Consider the following 17787-nt stretch of genomic DNA (forward strand, 5'->3'; position numbering starts at 1 on the left):
CAAAAGCCTGTTTGTAAGACTGGCATAATTAGCCTGCTGAGAGCCCAGGGAGGGGTGAGCACGTCCCTCATTAAGGCTCCTATTGGTTTCAACAATCAGATTTCCCAGCAATGAGGTAATAACTCCTTCAGATTCCAGAGCTTCTCAGAGAAGCTCTGGCAGGGGCGAGGGACAGGGGCTGTGCTGAAAGAGGCAGAAACATCTAGGAGGGCTGCCCAGCCCGTCAGAGCATCTCATTGTTCCAGGCCGTCTTGATGCCACTGTCTCGTCATCACCAAATAAGAGTCTCAGGGGCCTCTGCTTTGGATTCAGAGGATTCCTCACCCATCTCATTTGCATCCAGACTTTGTCAAAGTCTCAACCCAGCTGTACAGAATCTCTTTTTCTCAACCCGTGCGCTATGTGCATTTTTAAACAACATTAGCTTCAATAAAATATTTAAATCTATGGCCTCATCTGTGTGCCACGTCGGCAAATCCTGAGCACAGTCCTGACTGTACAGCCACGATTGCTAGTGCTAATAACTGGCAGAGCAACATCAATTGCTGTATGTCCAGAGAAGAGGCTGGGTGGCCGGCTTGGCAGCTAGGCCAGGCTTGGCCAAGGGGATTGCGTGGGCCAAGAGATGGAGTGTTGCATGCTAGCCCAGCTCTTCTGCAGGTGACGTTGGTAAGTCACTCTGTACTTCAGCCTCTCCCTTTGTATCACAGGGATAACTGCTGTAAACAGAGCACATTTGATAGGATTATAGCATGGGTGGAGAGCTGGCGAACAAGATGTCCTGAGCGCTGCATTTCTAGTCTTTGCTGCATTTATGCTTCCGGTTCAAAGCCTTTCTTCCCTCCGTTGGAATGATGATCATTCCCAGTGCTTATCTATCACAAGGCCTCTTCTGAGCTATTTACAAACAGCAGAGAGAGCACATTGCTTCACAACCAGCCATGAACTCTGCAGGCAAAGCCTGGTTTATCCCCATTTTACAGAAAAAGACCAGGCTGCCCAGGGACCTGCCGGGTTTGCTGGGCCTGGCCTGGAAGTGCTGGGTAGTGCCCATTTGAATGGTGTGCCAGTTCATGCACGTCAGCACTTTCCAATTTCTCTCAAGCTACTTCTCTGCAGTGGCAGTCTCGTCCCTCCCTTTGATTTCTAAAAATCCTGTGGCCTGCAAGGAGCCTTGTGCCTTCTCCAGGCTTTGCGATTGTTTCCACGGTAACACAAAACACTGGCAGAACTCTGCTATAACCCTAACTGTGACACTTTCTGCTTCAAACTGTCCCTATGGCGATGGTTGCCAGGCAAACCAGGAGGTATTTATATTTTGGTCCCTTGGGGCCTTTTTAGAAGTTGCCTTAGCGGTGTCATCTCATGGCATGAGCTGTGTATTCAGGGGCGCAGGCCTGAGCTTGCAGCTGACAAGGTGGCCTTGTTTGGGCCAAGCGTGCGTGTCTGTGGAGGGCTCTGGTGTGCCTTTAGGAAATAGGATGCAAATTCTTATATTATGGCTACATGGTCTCATCCTCAGCTTGAGCTGAGCAGAGGGAGGCCTCTTGTCTGCCCGGAACCCTCTGAGGGGAGTCACAGGCTTCACAGTGATGGGCAGAAGTATGTTTGCAATACCGGAGCAGCATGGGTTATACCCTGGCCTCTGCCGATTCCAAAGAGCGAAATAGCTCATGATGTTATCCAGAACCAAACGATCTGGTTGGTTGATGGTTACGGTTGCGAAGTGCAATTTAGGAGAAAAGTATCATTGAAATCACCCCCAGAAAAATCCCAGCCTCAGACTCCACAGCTAAGGAAATCACAAGCTAAACGTACCTCAGTATTCCTGGCATCAGCCTCATCATTAACACCCAGTTTGCCCTCTCCCCATAAATCAGTCCTATTCCCAATTGCGAGCACCCCCGTCACCATTGTGTGAATATTTTAAAGAGGACCACACCGGTTTTCACTGCTCTCAGTGGCTTTCACAGCTGCAGAGATGTGAATACTGCTGAGCGGCCACAGGAGGGGGGTGTTTGTTGATGCTGAAACACATGGCTCCCAGACATAGCACCTTCTGCAGCGATCCTGTCAATGGATGCGGTTCTGCCCTGTCCTTGTCTCAGAGACCATCAAGGAAAACTCAAGGGGTTTCAGAGGTGAAGGGGTGGGCACCGGAAGGTAGGGTGACCCCCATTGCCCTATGGCAAGTACGGGACACTGGCCTGCAGGGATGGGGAGCTGCTGTTCCATGTCAGGCCTCCTCAGTGACGGGAGCAGATGCCCCACAGTGAGGCACCAGGCATGGTGACTTTGCAGCATCCTGCTGAAAGGGGCTTCACAACCTACCAGCAGACGAGCACCAGGGTATGAAGAGGCCACCCTATGGCAGAGCTCACCGGTGGTGGGGGCTGCCTCTGTGGGGGTGCCAAGGAATGGGCCAGCTGCCCAACGGAGGAGTTCCCTGGCCGTTGGGGGCTGCCACCTCGAGACAGTGGGTGCCAGGGAAGAGGAGACCCACAAAATATGGGACAATTAGCCCATGTCCTTAAAAAAGTCAGGACGCCTGTGAGACCACTTAAATAAGGGACTGCCCCAGGAAAAACGGGATGGATGGTCACCTTCCCTGAAGGTGACATGGGTCCCAGTCAGGCGACACTGAATCCGAGGGCCCCGAGCGGCATCAGCATGCACCAAGCTGGGACCGGTGCCTTCTTTCAGACGGGCCTTCAAACCAAGGCCCTGAGTGCCTGTGGGTTAAAGATTCCTGGGCACTTTCCATTTGAGCAGGTCCACGTCTGCCAGATTCACACTCAAGTTCCAGTCATTTGTATCCTTCCACAACTGTCACCTATCTGTCCTGCCCCCTGCCCTGGGGGAGTCCATTGCTATGTGTCTCGTTACGTAATTCATTCATCATCTAACATGGATTCACCTCTTCAGTGTGTGATCTGACTGCCTCATCCCTGGCCCCTCCTCCTCCTTCACACCCTTCTGCTCTCTGAGCAAGGGCTGCTCAGTTCCCATTAAACTCACTGTTGTTTCTGACGCCACCATCTCCCATCCAACCCGGCGTGCTCTGTGAGCGCAGCCCGGGTCACTGCTTGGCATTTCGCCACTGCAGCCGCACTTGCCTCGAGTGGCCTCATCTGTACCGTCCCACTGCCCTGAGGTGGTCAAGAAATACAGCCAACCCTCAGTTTAACGGACCCTGATATAATGGACTTCGGAAATAACAGACACTAGCCGTGTCTACACGTGCACACTACTTCGAAGTAGCGGCACTAACTTCGAAATAGCGCCCGTCACGGCTACACGTGTTGGGCGCTATTTCGATGTTAACATCGACGTTAGGCGGCGAGACGTCGAAGCTGCTAACCCCATGAGGGGATGGGAATAGCGCCCTACTTCGACGTTCAACGTCAAAGTAGGGACCGTGTAGTCGTTGCGCGTCCCGCAACTTTGAAATAGCGGGGTCCGCCATGGCGGCCATCAGCTGAGGGGTTGAGAGACGCTCTCTCTCCAGCCCCTGCGGGGCTCTATGGTCACCGTGTGTAGCAGCCCTTAGCCCAGGGCTTCTGGCTGCTGCTGCTGCAGCTGGGGATCCATGCTGCACGCACAGGGTCTGCAACCAGTTGTGGGCTCTGTGTATCTTGTGTTGTTTAGTGCAACTGTGTCTGGGAGGGGCCCTTTAAGGGAGCGGCTTGCTGTTGAGTCTGCCCTGTGACCCTGTCTGCAGCTGTGCCTGGCACCCTTATTTTGATGTGTGCTACTTTGGCGTGTAGACGTTCCCTCGCAGCGCCTATTTCGATGTGGTGCTGCACAACGTCGATGTTGAACATCGACGTTGCCAGCCCTGGAGGACGTGTAGACGTTATTCATCGAAATGCCTATTTCAATGTCGCCACATCAAAATAGGCTACTTCGATGTAGGCTTCACGTGTAGACGTAGCCACTGACTGCCCATCCCCCGGCCTCCCGCAATAAATGCTGGAGACTCACCAGAGCCGCCACCGGCGCTGGAAGGGCTGGAGGGGCCGCCACAGCCAGAGGAGCTAGCGGGGGGGCTGTGGCGGGGTGCAGGAGGTCTCCTCCCCCAGCCCCGTGTGCATGGAGTATGTCTAATGGTGTTGGAGGCTGCTGCCCGCTGGCAGGCTGGGGGTGGCCACACTCTCTACCTTTGCGTTGGTAGCTTGGAGCTGGGGGCTGGAGAAGCTGCAGTGCTGAGAGCTGCAGGAGGTGGAAGCAGCCAGGCCGACATTCAACTCCTCTCCTGGTAATTGGGAGACGGAGATGGAGGTGTGAGGTGAAGAATAGGGCAGAAAGGGGGAAAGGAAGAGGGGGCAGAGAACAGGAGTGAGTGAAGGGCTGGGAAGGTCAGTGCAACGTCATGCAGTATAACCATTTGGATATAACGGACTTTCGGCATTAATGAACACCCCTTCCCCCTATTGGTCTGTTAAATCGAGGGTTTACTATAGTCACAGAGAGGTAGCCGTGTTAGTTGGTATCTTCACAAAACACAAAGAGCAGTCCTGTAGCACCTTAAAGACTAACAAAATAATTTATTAAGGGCAGACCCACTTCTTCAGATCTGGAAATAGTGCTGAAAGTGAACTGGCGTGACAAGATATAACAGAGATAGAAAACCAACGAACAAAAAAGTTAAATGAAAACTGACTAATCAGCAGGGAAGTACCAGATGTAAACAAGGCTGATGGACGGTTGCTTGCTAAGTGGTGATTCTTTGGCAGGAAAGTGGGTGGGGGCAAAAAGAATCTACACTGTCCCCCCAGATTTCCTGGCTGGCGCCATTAGACCCAAATGGAAATGCTCCTCAAAACTTTTCAGTATTCACATGGAGCTCGCGAGCTGCAAGGAACAAGCTCACCATTTGCAGCATTGCTCATGTTGGGTGTCTGCAAAGAGAAAACTTTTGAAGTGAAGCAATGTTGGGTTTTACACGTCCGGTGATTGCTATCAAGAAAAAGAGAAGAGGATCAACTAATGGAAAAACATAAAGTATTTGCAAAACCACAAATCCACCACCTTTTTACACAGACCCAGAGGCTACATGTCTCTGCTGCTACAGGGTTGTATCTGAGGCTGTTTACTGCGGGGGGGCATGACTTTTTGGTGGCTGATCAGTATTGATGATTACTGGTGATATGGAGCTACAGTGTTACAGTTTCTTTAGTAAACAATGAAGTAAGGTGATAGCAGCTAACCAAGTACCAGAGAGGTAGCCGTGTTAGTCTGTAGCTTCGAGAACAACAAGAAGTCTTGTGGCACCTTATAGACTAACAGATATTTTGGAGCATAAGCTTTCATGGGCAAAGACCCACTTCGTCAGAGGCATGAGTGGCGGGGGGAGGGTGGTTTCAGAGGGGTATTTAAAAGAGTGGGGTCCCAGAAAAAGGGAGGGACAGAGCTGACAAGTTCTATTCAGCAAGGTGGAAATGGCCTATTATCAACAGTAGGTATAAAAAGAGGAAAAAACAAGTCAGCTCAGACAGGGGGAATATGAGCCATTGTCAGAGTCTAATGGGGAGATCTTAACGCCCAGGGCAGAGAAGCTGCCTTTATAAGATGTGAGCCACTCCCAGTCTCTGTTTAATCCTTGGTTAATGGAGTCAAATTTCAAATAAATTGCAGCTCAGAGATTTCTCTCCCCATTTGATTTCTGAAATTTCTTTGTTTCAGGACTGCTACCCTTAAATCTGCTACTGAGTGTCCAGGGAGATTGAAGTGTTCCCCCAAGGGCTTCTGTACATTACTGTTCCTGATATCTGATATATGTCCATTTATTCTTTTACGTACAGACTGTCCAGTTTGGCCACAGTAAATTGCAGCAGGGCATTGCTGGCACATGATGGCACATATTATATTAGTAGGTGCGCAGGTAAAGGAGCCCCTGATGGTATGGTTGATGTTAGGTCCTGTGATGATGTCAGTGGGGTAGATATGTGAGTGGAGTTGGCAGCGAGGACCATTGCAGGGGCTGGTTCCAGGCCTAGAGCCATTGGTTCGTGATTTGTGGTGGCTGGTGAGGATTTGTTTAAGGTTGGCAGGCTGTCTGTAGGCGAGGACAGGCCTGCCTCCCAAGGTCTGTGAGAGTGAAAGATCGTTGTTCAGGATGGGTTGTAGATCACTGATGATGCATTGGAGAGGCCTTAGGCAGGGGCTGTATGTGGTGGTCGGTGGTGTTCTCTTGTTTTCCTTGTGAGGCCTGTCTTGTAGCAGGTGGCTTCTGGGTACCCGTCTGGCTCTGTCAATCTGTTTCCTTACTTCCTTAGGTGGGTATTGTAGTTTGAGGAAAGCTTGGTAAAGGTCTTGTAGCTGTTTGTCTCTATCTGATGGATCAGAGCAAATAAAGTTGTATTTGCTAACCAAGGTTGCTAATCAAGGTTGTCTTGAGACACTCCTCACTGCACGTACTGTGCAATTCTGTGGACGAGGGATGAATTTATGAGGATAGCAGGCCGAATTTATGATGAGGTAATCCTGATTCATAGCCGACTGCACTTGCAGATATATATACAGGGGTGAAAATCACGTTGTTTTGAGGTTAGCACTTGCTCTATTCAGTCTTGGAACAGTGTCAAAAAAGGAGGAGCATGCACTTCAATGTGACCTGCCAAGAAAAGTTTCACCAGGGGTGGGAGACCTCTGTTCCGGAACACCGCTTGTCTGGATCGAGACCCAGAGGCTCAGGGCTCCCTTCTCCAGCATCTGGCCTGTGGTGGGGTGGGACTGCGGAGCCCTAAGCCTTGAGGGCTGGATCAGGCAAGCCAGGGCTAGATCTGGTCCATGAGCTCTGATAGGGTGGATGGGGGCCAGGAAGTGGGTGATGCCACTGTTCCTGTGTCCCCTCCACTGCCTGGGGGAATTGGAGGATAGTGCTTCCTGCAGAGAGGCTTTGCCCACTGCTCTGGTTGGCCAGAATTCCAGCCAATCAGCATTGTGGGGATGGGTACAGAGCCCGGCAGCCGTGGAAGGAAAAGCTCCCTGGAGAGGCTTTTCTCCAGCTGCTGCCATTTCTCCAGCTGGGGGACGGGGTGGCAGCAGTGGCATATGGAGGTAAGCCTCCCCCTGAGCCTGCTCTTGCCCCCCCCATGACCAGACCCCTCCCACCCTGCTCTTGCATCACCCTCCCATCCAGACCCCCATCCCCAGCCCATTCCTGCATCCTTTCTTCCACCCAGACCCCCCACCTGCTTCCCAGCAGCCTCCTCCCACACACTGACCCCTGAACCCCCCCATTTTTGGCCCCACCTTGGGTCCCTAGAGGAGTTAATTTTGCCCAGGGGAAGCCCTGAACCTCAGACCCCCACTTCTCTACCCTCTTGCCTGTGATGCTGGAGCATGAAGGGAGTGAGGTGTCTCAGATAGGGGCCACATCAGTGAGGGTTTTTTGTCTTTGCTTCTCACTTTTATGTAACCCCTGACTTATTTTTTCTGTGAGTAAGTGGCTCCCGACTCAAAAAATGTTCCCCATCCCTCCTTTAAACAATGGATTTGGGGGGACCTGTCTTTCCCCTCCTTTAACATGTATCAAAAAGAACTTTTGCAATGGGCTTTCTGCTTGCGTTTTACCTCCAAAAAATCCAGAATTTTAAGTATGGGTTGGCTGGGAGACTTGATGCGTGACAGCATCTATACTAGAGTTGTCCTTCTAGTCAATTTGAGGTCTTATACCAAAGTACCTGAGCACTTTTCTCATCCTTAATTGAAGGGGCAATATTACCTAAAGCTTTTACCAAGAGCAAATGGAAGAGATTCAGTTTTCCTTTTCTTTTCATTGAGTTTTTACAAATATTATTCGTCTTCCTTTATAGCCCTAGTGATGATCTCCTGCTGAGCTCCTGTCTGACTGGTGAGCACCTTCTCTTCCTTCTTGCTTCAGGCTTTTATTTCACATGTAAGTGGTTGCTGGTAAAGAAGTGCAAACAATCTCCTGTGCCTCTCTTTAGGCATCATCATACACTTTGCAACAAATAACAATACAGCCTTATTCTAATTCCTAACAGGTGGGGAGGTCACCGGATCTCCAGTCTTTATATCTCCAGTGCAAGATCAGGCATACATTTCCACACTTAAGGGAGAATTTCTAGTGATGTTAATGGGAGTTGTATGTATGGATCAGAGTCAGCTGATAAAACCTGACCAAGAACCAACTGAAGTCAATGGAAAGATTCTCTTTAACTACAAAAGGTTTTAGATCAGTCCCTTTTGGTATAAAATGCATTAACACAAGAAAATAAAAAAGAAAGGTACAAATCCACCAGAACCCAGCCCATGAATAGACACTGGGGTGGAATTCAATCTTTCCTTTTGCACCTGCTGTAATAAATACTCCTAAGTCAGCCTATTACATGTATATGTCCTTCTGTATATTATATTATATTATATTATATGCATGTGTCCTTCTGTACTGTATATTAGTAAAGGGTCACATCCAGGATGGTCTGATCCCATTTCCAGCATCCTGCTCCTGCCTGTAGAGTCCTTTACACAGCCCATCAGCAATGAAATGATTTATCCAAATGTGCAGTGAAGCAAGTGCTTTATAAGTGCTGATCTTTGTATTGAAGGCACTCAGTCTGCGTCTACATTAGCAAGTTCTTTTAAAAGATTTTTTGAAAGAAGGGGGCACTTTAGAAAGATCCCACAGTGTCTACACACAAAGAGTGTTCTTTAGAAAGTAAATCAAAAGAATGTGGTGCTCCTTTCGAAATCGCTCTTCCTTTCCCTTTTCAGGAACAGCACCCCCTGTCGAAAGCTTCTTCAGAAAAAAAACATGTGTAGACACTCTGCAGGCCCTTTATTTCAAAAGAGCAGTTCTCATGGGGCCTGATTTTTCAGTCCTTGGCCTGTTCTTTCAAAAGAGTGTGGGCTGTGCAGATGCTCTCTTTCGAAGGAGCAGATCGCACTTTTGATCTGTGTTGGGGTGTGGACATAGCCTTTTGAAAGAAGTTCTTTTGGAAGAGATCTCCCGGAAGAGCGTCTTTTGGAAGATATCCATAGTGTAGACGTAGCCTCAGACTTCAGTCCAGTTCCAGTCCCAGTGGAGTTGCTTTGCAGGGACGCTTAGTTATTGGCAACATGCAGATCCATTGATAACTAATATAAATGATGATAGGAGTAATTTTTTACACTTCTGTAACCTCTGCAGTGTTTTAAGTGCTTTACAAACCTCAGAGCGCACTGTGAGGTGGGTGGATATTCCTACTCTGTAGTTACAGGTGAGTAAACTGTGGCCTAAATTGACTTGCCTCAGGTCACAGAATGAAATTTACCCCAGGGCAGAGGACTTGTGAAAAGCCACTACATCTACAAAGTCCCACAAAAGGACTGAGCAGGGGATCTGAGCAGCATACTGAGTAGTATAATTCAGGCTGGCAGGAGCCAAGGTGTGGGTGGTAGACTGCAGGGCACACAGACACAACTGGGAGTGACTGACGTGCTGGACGCTGTTTGCATGTGAACAATCCAGGCTGGAGATTACAGCAGCAAGATATTGCAAAGGGCACCCGAGGTGCAGGATAGGAGTGACACAGCAACTCAGTAGTCTGGATTATAACCTGGGCAGGTCACACATGCAGGAATGATAGGTCACAGATGTGTAGATGATAAGTGCTGTATAAGTGCTACCAGATTCACAGTATTCCTCAGTGTATCCCAGCCCTAGCAGGCCTGTTTTCTGCTCTTCCCCACCTGTGGAGTCACTGCCCACCTGTCTCTCACCAAAGAGAAGAAGCTGTTTCTGCTCAGACAAGAGCAGCAGATAAATACAGCACGCGGCTGCCCCCCACAGTCCTTACAACTCCCTTGTCTGTGCTGTGGTCAGTGCAAAGGATTCTGGGTGTCTTTGGGAGCGAAATGTGCCCCCATGCAGTGGTGCTGGAACCTGGGTGCCCATCCAGAGGAAGGTGGATGCAGACCTGACTGGGCCTTGGGACTGGAGGAGCAGGAAGGGGCTGGGAGGGGCTTGACCCTCCTTGTTGCCCAGGTGCCACACACCACAGGCCATTTGAGGCAGCCATGTTATCAGAAGCTCCACTAAGCCCCCTTCCCCACCCAGCCCTGTCAGACCCATAGGCTGGGTTCCAGGTACAATTTACAGGGTCCCAGACCCGGCGCTGGCTGAGCCCTTCCAGGTCCCATCTTTCATGGGGGTGTGGCCATGGCTGTTTGTGGGGCAAGAGAATGGACTGCTCAAGATAGTTAAAACCAAAGCAGACTGTGAAGAACTTCAAAAGGATCTCACAAAACGGAGTGAGTGGGCAATAAAATGGCCAATGAAATTTAATGTGGATAAATGTACAGTAATCCACACTGGAAAAAATAACACCAACTATATGATGGGGGCTAATTTAGCTGCAACTAATTAGGAAAGAGATCTTGGAGTCATTGTGGACAGTTCTCTGGAAACATCCACAGAGCGTGCAGCGCCAGTCAAAAGGGCAAACAGGACGTCAGGAATCATTAAAAAAGGGATAGAGAATAAGATGGAGAATATCTTATTGCACTTATACAAAACCATGGTATGTCCACATCTTGAATAGTGCGTACAGATGTGGTCTACTTATCTCAAAAAAGACATATTGGAATTAGAAGAGAGCAACTAAAATGATCAGGGGTTTGGAACAGGTCCCATATGAAGAGAGATTACAGAGACTAGGACTTTTCATCTTAGAAAAGGGGAGACTAAGGGGGGATATGATAGAGGTATATAAAATTATGAGTGGCGTGGAGAAAGTGAACAAGAAAAAATTATTTACTTGTTCCCATAATATCAGAACTAGAGGACACCATATGAAATTAATGGGCAGTAGGTTTAAAACAAATAAAAGGAAGATCTTCACACAGAGCACAGTCAACCTGTGGGACTCCCTGCCAGAGGAGGTTGTGAAGGCTCGGACTAGAAGAGGGTTTAACAAAGAGCTAGACTCATTCATGGATGTTAGGTCCATCCATGGCTATTAACCAGGATGGCCTCTGTTTGTCAGAAGCTGGAGGGGGATGGCAGGAGAGCGAGGGCAGGGGATGGCAGAGGGATGGCAGGAGAGCGATTGCTTGATCATTGTCTGTTCGGTTCCGTCCCTCTGGGGTGCCTGGCACTGGCCGCTGTTGGCAGACAGGATACTGGGTTGGATGGACCCAGTATGGCCGTTCTTATGTTCTTATGTAATGTTTGCTGGGGACCTGCCACAGAGGATGATGGCCGCAGCTTTTGAGTGACAAGCCAGCTCTCAGAAACCAGGAGACCAGTGAGCAGTGCCCAGGCCTCAATACATTGTATTTCAGTGAGCCTCCTGAATGAGGTCTGTGAGGAGAGCAGGAGCCAATGCCCCAGTCTAAGAAGCAATCTGGTGTGCAGAGCGGGGGTAGCTTTGTCACAGGGCTACTGCAGAGGAGCGGGGTTTGTCTCACTTCCCCATAAGTACAGCAAATCTGTGGATATCCACATCATCACAGATCTGCAGCTCATTTTTGGGGGGTACAGATCTGGATGCGGTTACAAATCAGCCTTCCTCTGGAGACAACCATTGAATGTGGTGGGATATAAGAAGCCAAAGGACACTTCTGTATCCTTCACTGGGGAAGAAAAAAGGACAGTGCCATCTGCAGTCCTGAGGAGTCCCAGCCAGGCTGAATGGAGGTGGTTGGAGACCACTTTAGGTGAGACACTACTTTAGACAAGGGGTTAGCCTGTTAAAGTTAAGTTCATACACTCTAGGAAGCGAGTTGCACCTATTGTTTTGTATGGAACCACTTCTGTGTCCATTGGCAGCCTAACACAATAACTCTTAACTCTTAACCTTTGAACACTTAGGGTATGTCTATAATTACAAGAGGATGGACTCATTCAGGGTCAGTGATTTAGCACGCCTAGTGGGGATGTGCTAAATCAAACCATCAGGGTTCTACACCTGACCCTGATCCTCCCCATTGTTGTGAGGAGTAAGGGAGGTCGATATTTGTCCTGTCGACCTTCTGCTGTGTGTACGGCCTGCAAAACTGATCTACGATATGTTGATTCCAGCTACACAACTGTCGTAGCTGGAATTGCGTATCTTACATAGACTTTTCCACCGAGTGCAGACCTGGCCAAACTTACAACAGTCGTTATTACATTTGTATCTCATTGCTTCAGGGTTATGAAGGAGCTGGACCTCTGTTAACTCAGACAAGCTAGTGTGTCCATTGTCCTCTTTGGGACAGCAAGTCTGTTAACTTCTGGGCATGTCCAGTGACAGAGGCTGGAGTCTGCTGGGAATGCGCCGAGTATGTGGGGACAACTGTGCACCTAGCACTGCCTGCATAGAGCCAATGAGGCCTGCGATGGCCTGGAAAGCAGTTCTCTGCTGCTGGAGGTGGATGGACTTAGGGAGCTGAGCTACAGCACAGCAGGCACAGACAAGATCACGTCACACTCAGCACAGGCAGTGGTGAAGTATCTCACAACTCTAGGTAACCTCAGGGAGGGGCAAAATAACCAGCCAATCTAATACAAAGAGCAGCAGCAGCAGCAGAAGTAAAAGGGCATTACGTCTGTGCTGTGTCTGAAACAATTGCAATGAAGCATAGAGCTGCAGTTTAGAAAAATAACAATTTTGAGAGATTAAGGAGAGTATATTCCATGCAGCCCAGGCAACTCTACACTACACAGGATATTTGGCATGAAGCTAATTATTAGCATTTATTGTTTGTCTTGCAGAATCTCACAAAAGCCTCAGTCAGGATCCAGTCCCATCACGCTGGATGTTTTTCACATCAAGTGACACGCAAGAGGGAAGCATCACCTCAGCAGACTGTTGCTGAACATGTCCGAAGGGCTCAACGCTGTTCGTTTGATAACACCCACCTTTATGGACATACACCAAGTCCCCATACACCAAGTGTACTGGGCTAGAGTAAAGAATGAATAACAGCAAAGTAAGGCCTCAGAAGCACGTGCAGAGATGTGAAAATTGTCAAAACAGGGTTATTTGAGCCCTGAACCTGCTCTCACTTAAGCACAGATAGAACTTTCCTCACCTGAGCAGCCCCATTGCCGTTAATTCTGGGTTTCATTGGTCCAATAAAAGGAGCCCCTTGGTGGGTTGCTCTTCTCTGTTTGGGACGTGGGAGTGCATTGAATGGCTGCCCCAGGCCCAGCAGGTGTGGTGGTGCTCAGAGTTAGCTAATCACCCAGGTCCTTGTGCACACCAGAGAGAGCAGATCTACCCAAAGACTGGCAGGCAGGGCTGCTGAGGGGCTCAGGGCTGGGCCCACGGTGATGGGAGGTTTATTATTTACCCCCCACCAGAGCGTGCAGGGCTCTTGCTTCCCTTGCCCAGCCAAGCTAGCGATCTGTCTGAATTCCTCAGCTGTTGTGCTGGCGATGGCTGAACTCAACTCACAGAGCATTTTGCTCTTCCCGCAGGGTCCTGTGTGTCTGAGCTAAGGCCTCTGTACTTAGTTCTACCATTCTTAGCTAAGACTCTGTACAAAATCTCTCTCATCCCACTGAGCTAATGGCCTTGAGTAGAGCCAGGAACAGAGGCCTGGAATCTATGTTTGGTTTCCCAGTCCTCCACCCCCTGCTCTGCTTCTGGGCTCGTTGCTCTGGCAGGCTGCACTGCTCCCCCTTCCACCTGTTCCCCTCAGCCTCCCTGTCCCCACAGTCTTCAGCAAAGTGTCCCTCTGCCCCTCCACACCAGAGCTGCTACCTTGCTCCCTGGCAGAGGATGAGGGTGCAGGTATTTGGACCGTGCGGGGCACCAGAATTTGCAAGGACGGTCCTGCAGCCTGCACCCACATTCCCTCCCAGAGTCTGCACCGAAGACCGCCGCCTGCACCCAAGCCCCACATCCCCTGCTCCAATCCAGAGCCTGCCCTCCTTCCCCACCCAAACTCCCATCCAGAACCTCAGGCAGCTGTCAGGGGTGGAGGTGGAGAGCGTGAGAGGTGTGGGTGCTGGGCATTTTGGGAATCACCAAAAGTTTTCCAAACTTGCTGCTCCTGGGTGGGATCTCCATGCAGGGACAGATGCAGGTGCTCAGCACCAGGCAGGATCTGGGCCTATGTGTCTCGTAGCATTCTGTGCTCCACCAGGTGACATACCTCAGACAGGAAGCCACTGTCTGTCACAGCACTCTGAGCTCAACTTGCTTCTAGGCTAATTCAAGGGTGGGGAACAGGGGTCGTTTGCTTTTTCCATTCCTTATAGGGCTGTGGTTCCATCAGCATGAAGCTCAGCAAGCAGGGGCTCAGCAGAGTGTCCCAGGGGACAGCACAGGTTTTGGTTCTGCATTTCTAGAGATAGTAGATGGCATAGCTGATGGAGCAGTAATAGTCAGCGTCATCCTCAGCCTGGACCGTGGTGATGGTCAGAACACAGGCGTTGCTGGCGGGGTCCTTAGTTGCAGAGAACCGGTCTGGAATCCCGGAGGGCTTGTGCTTGTCCACCTCTGAGTTGTAATAGAGCAGGTACCGCGGAGGGCTGCCAGGCCTCTGCTGGTACCAGGCTACCCCATACTCTCTGATGCTGTAGCCAGGATTCAGAGCACATGAGAGTTTCACTGTTTGTCCCGGCAATACTACAATGGAGGCTGGCTGAGTCAGCACTGGCTGAGCCCTGGAAGCTGAGTGAAACAAAGGCTTAGTTGCAGACAGATTGTGCCAATCCCACTCCTGATCTCTAGCCTGTTATGGTGTCCCCTTCTGCTCCCCAGCTATTGTTTGATATCTCATGACCATGCCTAATCCACCCATCCCCGTCTGAAGGGCAGCCCAGGGGACTCACCCTTTGGTCCCTCCCTGTGCAGAATTCCCTGATGGCTTCCACCTCCCATGAGAACATACCTGGCACCAACACCCCGAGAAGGAGCAGAGTCAGGAGCCACAGCGCCATGGCAAAGGCCTGGGAGGCAGCCAGAGGGAAAGGAATTGGCAGCTGCTGTGCAGCTTGGCCTCCAGCTTTGTGCAAACCTGCAGCAGCTTGAGAGCCCCGGGGGGCCAGACAATTCAAGTGGGTCTATGCAAATGAGCTCTGGGGCTCAGGGACCACAACAATGGTCAGGTGATGATCTGCTGTTCTCTGTACTATTCAGCCACAAGACTGCCACCATTGGAATAAAGGTGCAATCACCTCAGGGAAGAATGGATTCAGGGCTCACACCCCAGCTGTATTTTGGGCTGTCATTTGCTGCAGGATCCAACCATGCACTCCCCTTGTCTTGCCTGCCCCCCTCACACCTACAGGTGCCCTGTGTCGCAGTGAGAGAACTGGGTTCTGTTCCAGCTCTGGCTGCAGATCACCCATGCAACAAAAGGGCAGATTAAATTCGATGTTGATAAATGTGAAGTAATGCACATTGGAAAATATATTCCTGACTATACATATAAGATGAGGGTTCACAGTGAGCTGTTACTGCTCAAAAAGAGAGCCTGGAATTGTGGCTAGTTCTCTGCAAACATGTGATCTGTGTGCAGTGGCAGCGAACTAAGTGAACAGAATGCTGGGAATCATTAAGAAAGGGATAGATAATGAAAGAGAAAATATCATATTGATCACATAGAGCCATGGTTCACTCACTTCTTGAATCCTGCATAGAGATGTCGTCTCTGCGAGAGACATTGGCATTGGAAAACTGTACGTAGAAGTCCAGACTTTCACTACGGGTGGCATTGGTAAAGTTTCAGAAAAAGGTAACAAAAGTGATTGCGGGTTAGAACTGCTCCCAGATAAGGAGTGATTAATAAGACTAGAAATTTGCTGCATGAAAAAGAAGTGCCCAAGGGGGGATATGATTGAGGTCTATAATATCATGACTGGTGTGGAAGAAGTAAATAAGGAATTGTTATTTACTGCTTCTCATGACACAAGAACGAGGGTCATCAAATGACATCAATAGGCAACAGGTTTAAAACAAACAAAAGGAAGTGCCTCTTTTCACACAACACACAGTTTGTGGAACTCTTCGCCAGATGTTGTGACGCCCAGGAACGCAACAAGGTTGAAAAAAGAACTAGGTAAGTTCATATAGGTTAAGTCAAGTCCATCAATTGTTGGCCAGGATGGGCAGGAATGGGGTGCCCAGCCGTGCCTATGCTATGCCCCCACCCTATTCCCTCCAAGCTCTGCCTCACTCCACGTATTTCCACCCCCATTGCCCTCATTGTCTGAAGCCACCTCCTGCAAGCAATGCAACAGAGGCGCTGACCGGAGGCCTGGCATGGGGATGCACCAAGGCTCAGGCCCCTGTAACATTAGTAGATTTTAAAATGAACATGTCAACCATTATTGTAACCATTGTCCTAAGTTTTCACCACATCTTGTGCCGGGGGGCCAAGTGAGGCGCCTCTGTACTTGTGTTAGCAATGTTAAAGTGCTGGGCTTCACAATAGGTTGGCATTGCCACTTCCTAGCTAGGTGAACATGGACTTAACAAAGAAAGGGCCTGATCAGACTCCAATCCACGTCTCAGGAATTTCATCTGGAAATCTGCCAGGGGCAGAATGCCCCAAAAGAGGACAGACAGGTGAGCTAATTGTGTGGTTCTCCATCGTGTACGTGATCCCAGGCAGGAATTTCCCTCCACGTGGGCAAAGGTACGAAGAAGACCCTGACTCGCCATTTTGTCTCCAGTCGGCAATCTCCATCTTGTCTCCAATCCTCAGGCTGCAGTTTGCAGGAACATCTCTGCTAGGAACTGAGCCTGGAGGGGCTGCGGGTCCATCCAAACAAAGGATGTATTTCCAGAGACCAGTGCTTTTTTTGTGCCGATACTTGCCAGTACTGAGTGCTGGCACCTCAGCAGCCCCCAGCCAGGGGAGTGGCTGGGGGGGTGGGTGGGGCGTGCTGGCTGAGCACAGGCTCTTCTTTTCCTACAAAAAGGCACTGCCACAGACTATTATGATAGCAGCATATTCCATCGGCTGCAAGCCTGCACCAAGGAGTTTATAACTGGTGTATGCAATTGAATTGCTTTAGCAATTTCACTCTCACCCTATTCTTTCTTTGGTTAATAAACCTTTAGATTTTAGATTCTAAAGGATTGGCAGCATGCTGGTTTTGGTAAGCTCTAAGTATATATTGACTTGGCAATGGGGCTGGTCCCTTCAGGGAGTGAAAAGACCCATGTGGATTTGGTGAGATTGGTTTTCATAACCTCTCTTCGGTGTAAGGCAGGACACCAGGGAAGCTAGAGAGCCTGAGGGATTTGCAATGTGGAGAATCACAGGTGTCTCATGGTGGGTAGCAGCTTATTTACAACACAGGGGCAGCAATGGTTCGCTGACTGGCACAGCAGCACTTGTCTCTAGTGGCCTCATTGCCACCATCCCACTGGCCTGAGGTGATCAAGGAAAAATGAATGAGTCATGTTGGGCTGCTGCTTCCAGGTCCAGCTCCTCTTTCCAATCCCACTTTCTTCCTCTCTTTTCAGTCTACCAGACTCCCCTGCCTCTGCTATCTCTTTCCATTATGGTAGAGCTTCCTCATAATGATGGAGGGACAATGTGCATGAGGTAATACTTTTTATCAGACCATCTTCTGTTACTGAAGGAGACAGGCTGCTGTGCTACACAAAGCTTTGTTTAGCTCAAAAGGTTTTGTTGTTGTTGTTGTTGTTGTTTTTTGGGGGGTGGGTGTTAACCAACAGAAGTTGATCCAGTAATAAAAGTTGGTCTAGTAAAAGATATTCCCTCACACACTGCCTTTCATATCCTAGGACCAAACACAGGTCGAACAACATTGCAAGCTTCATAATGCTAGTAACACAAGATTTTCACATTGAAAATAGGAGATTTCAG

The 17787-nt window shown here is 49.5% G+C and overlaps 1 pseudogene; it reads right to left on the bottom strand.

Annotated features, from left to right (window-relative positions):
• Nucleotides 1–13960: 13960 nt before the first annotated feature.
• On the bottom strand, nucleotides 13961–14884 carry LOC142022811 (pre-B lymphocyte protein 3 pseudogene; annotated as a pseudogene).
• Between the last annotated feature and the right edge of the window lie 2903 nt (nucleotides 14885–17787).

This window comes from Carettochelys insculpta, chromosome 18 (genome assembly GCF_033958435.1).
Source record: "Carettochelys insculpta isolate YL-2023 chromosome 18, ASM3395843v1, whole genome shotgun sequence".
Classification (NCBI taxonomy): domain Eukaryota; kingdom Metazoa; phylum Chordata; order Testudines; family Carettochelyidae; genus Carettochelys; species Carettochelys insculpta.